General features: G+C 36.9%; 1 pseudogene; it reads right to left on the bottom strand.

Moving 5' to 3' along the window:
* Positions 1–2152: 2152 nt before the first annotated feature.
* On the bottom strand, positions 2153–3438 carry LOC138076654 (nucleosome assembly protein 1-like 1; annotated as a pseudogene).
* Positions 3439–3797: the final 359 nt, after the last annotated feature.

The following is a 3797-nucleotide window of genomic DNA, read 5'->3' as shown; positions in this document are numbered from 1 at the left end:
AGTTTTGCTTGGTTCTGTACAGTCTTTTCCACTGGTCAGGTACTCCTGTCCACTTTCAGCTGGTGTTCTGCATGCACTTCTGTGTCTGAAGGTATCTTCCTGATGTATCCGTGGAGAGAGATGTACTCCACATCCACCTCCTCCTCTGCCATCTTGCCACCTCTGGTTTCTTATTAACAACAGGGAGTAGGAGAAAAGAAATAGTTCTCTCAGAAATATTTGTTTCTTTAGTTTTTGTTGTCATTTATTGAAAGCTTTACTGTGAACTCCACTCATTGATAGATGGTTTATATACATTCTCATGGCAACCCACTCCAGTACTATTGCCTGGAAAATCCCATGGATGGAGGAGCCTGGTAGGCTACAGTCCATGGGGTCGCAAAGAGTTGGACACGACTGAGCGACTTCACTTTCACTAATCTTCAAAAGCAGGCATGACCATTTCCCTCTTAAAGAAGGGAAACAGAAGTTAGGAAAGCCAGATAATTTGTCCAATTAATAAAGCTAGTAGGTAACAAATTTGAAAGCTAAACCTGTAGTTGATTGTGCTGGAAAGTACATTCTAATAACCCTCCATACTGCTCTATTCTCTTTCTAAATTAGTATCATATCATTATCCATTTAGTTTGACTGTCCAGTGCATTTATCTGGAAGCACTTACTGTTATTGCTTTTTATGAGTGAGGTACTTTTCTAGATGTTGAGTTTATACAGATGAATAAGACATAGTCTCTGCATACATTCTAATCCTTGAGGAACTCCTAGTTCAAAGGAAAGTAGACAAGTAAACTATTAAATTACAGTATAGCCAGTGCAGTACAGACAGTCCTACAGTAACCTAGAGGGTGAATATTTATGACACATTAGCCCATCAGTGTTCAAGGTTAAAGTAAATAAAATGTAAAGATATCAAAGTACTTTTTATTATTTTACACATAGAATGGAGAAAATGTGGTCTTTAATTTGAACTGAATAGAATATAAGAAACTACTAAGACCAGACCTGATAGGAAATATTGGAGCATCAGACTTGATCATACTCATCATCGTTTATCTGGTCACATCTCATTCAGTACAGAAAAGTGACTAATGAAGACAAGTCAAACCAACTGGGGTGCATGGGACATAGGTAATGTGCTTTTCTCTTATTTTTATTCAAGGCAAAATATTTCTCTTGTAGGATCAATTTGACTTTTTTTTTTTAAACTTGAGATAAACAAAGGTATTAATTTCACTATCATTTTTCTGAGACTGAATATTACTATATTAAATACAAAAAAACAATTCCTGAAAATTTCCCGCTAGCTTTACCCTTTATTGGAAATACGGCCAGGAGTAAATTTCAAATGATCCAACTTTATGTGATTTCTTAACTCTAGAGTAGCCTAAGACTTTCAGAATCTGTTCCCACCTTGAATATTCTGAAAGGGCATGTCATTTTGGTTCCTTTTTACATCAGGAAAAGTGAAAAATACCTTAAGACATCAAAGATCACAGAAGTGCGTTATGGCCATCGTGTCATAATGAGTATTATGCCCTCATAGACTTTCTGCAGAAACAATCTGACTTTATAATAGACATATTTTACATCATAGAAGTAAATGATATTTTGTCTGAGGAAGTTTTGGATTCAATGGTATTCCAACATAAATGAAGATTAATTCTGTGTGTGCAAAGCTGATGGGGATTAGATATTTTCATAAGGAGACCAGGTTTAAAAGTTAATTTAAAAACTGAAATTGGAATCCTGGCTTCAATGGAAAGGGATAGGAATGGTTGATAAATTAGACAAGAATAAGCAACTCATATTTCTTGAACTATTAGAAAATTTTACCACAATTAAATAGGCTAATTTCGTAATGTTATATAGCAACTGTGACAGTGCTCATGTTTCAGAAAATACTTGATGAATTGTGTATACTAATATATATGTCTTGGGATTATTTTCTTTGTGGCATATTATTTTAGTTTAACATTTTTTTTTTGAGAACTAAAATTATATGACATTTTTATTTTAGGATGCAAAAACAAAAATGAGCAAACAAACAAACAAAAAACTTGAAATAGGCTTGTCAAATGATGTGAATTCATCCTTTCCATGGAAGCAGAAGGCAGATCAGTGCAGGTTATCCTCAGGGCCTCATACGTCCTGCTTCACTGCTGCCTGCACTCTGCTGGGTTCTGATCCTTCTTTGGGTCCTAGTCTGGATCATTTTCCTCATCTCCTTCTTCTTCCCCTTCCTCATCCGCTTCTTCACCTTCTTCATCATAATCGTCATCATCGTCTTCAATAGCTTCTCCAGTAAAGTATAACACTGATCTTGGGATTATACGCTCACGTAAAAAGTGACCAATTTCAAAGTCTGCAGCGAGGATATCTTCAGAATCATCATCCAGATCTCCACTCTCAGGAACTTCAGGAGGGGCAAAAAAAATTAAAGAAAGAGTCATTAGAAACTGTTGGTCACAGTATGAACTGTCCCATGTCCCTTGTGTTTCTGCTTCTTCTTAATCGTTTTCAAAGTGACATTCTTCCCCTTTTTCCAGTCTATCTGGCACCCTGTACAACCCATAATTTCTTGTCCATCAAAAGAAAAGGGATCAGAATCATCTGGTTCTGACCTCATCCTATATGTCTTTGTCAACACTTCATTTGTGAAATATTTATTGGGTTCAAAGTGAAATTCTAAGACAAAACTCATAGGTTGACCAGCATCTGAGAACTTCACTTTAGTATCTTTCAAGTGCTTTAGAATAAGCTCTTCATGTTCCTGAACCATATCACTGAACAAGTCAACATTCTTAAAAACGGTCAGCCAAAACTCAGGAATTCCCTTGGGATCTTCTTTCTCTTCATCCTTTTTCTCATCTTCAATCTTGGCCTTTTCTTTTAGCTCCTCCAAAATTTCATCTTCCTCATCTGGTTTCCATTCACATTCTTCTTCTGTAGGTTCATAAATGGCATTAATGATCTCAAATCGCTTATCTAACAGAGGCTGATTAAGAACAGCATACTTTCTTTCAAGATCATGAACTTCCTCATCGAATTTGGCTTCCATCTGTGCACATTTAACTTGAAGGTCTTTGAGAGCATTCACTCGTCTTTTAACTACCCTAGGCAAGCTTTCAATGTGTCCTGTTGGTGTTTCTACCAGACCATCAAGTCTTTCTTGAAGGGCTGCAAGAATCTGAGGATTTTGCATCATCTGAACAGTCAGCTGATGCACTTTGATTTTTGTTTCTTCACCAGTTTCTTCTTCTACTTCTTCAACATCATCCAAATCTTGAACAAGTTCAGACTGTTCTTTGTTGTCGATGTCTGCCATGTTGTACAAATGCCAAGTATTTTCAAAAATGGCAAATTTCGTTTTCCAGCTCAGCTCTCCGTTGGCGAGCGCGGGGAGCCGAGCGGCCCGAGCTGCGCAGGCAGTGACTCAGGGCGGCGGGAGGAGCAGGAGCTAGTTTAACATTTAATTGACAAAACACGCATGGAATCTTGCTTTTTTGGTAAGGTTTGATTCAGAGTTTAAAGATTGCAGAATGTCCTTTGTAACTGATACAGCCATACAAAGATCAGACATACTGCAATTATTGAGGTATTGATTGCCCTTAAAGGTCTCGCCAAAGGTTAGAAACAAACCAAAAGCTCAAATTAGTTATCTCTTTTATTATTGGCTGGTGTAGAAAAACTGTTTGGTGGGGAACTTGAAAAATGGGCCGTTGTGAAATGAATAATCATAGTCATCTTGACAGGTAATTTTATGTGTAAAAAATTAGATATTTATAATTTCAGTTGAAT

This window comes from Capricornis sumatraensis, chromosome 3 (assembly GCF_032405125.1).
Source record: "Capricornis sumatraensis isolate serow.1 chromosome 3, serow.2, whole genome shotgun sequence".
Classification (NCBI taxonomy): domain Eukaryota; kingdom Metazoa; phylum Chordata; class Mammalia; order Artiodactyla; family Bovidae; genus Capricornis; species Capricornis sumatraensis.
Note: the sequence above shows the minus strand (reverse complement) of the source record. Positions and strands in the feature narration are given on the sequence as shown.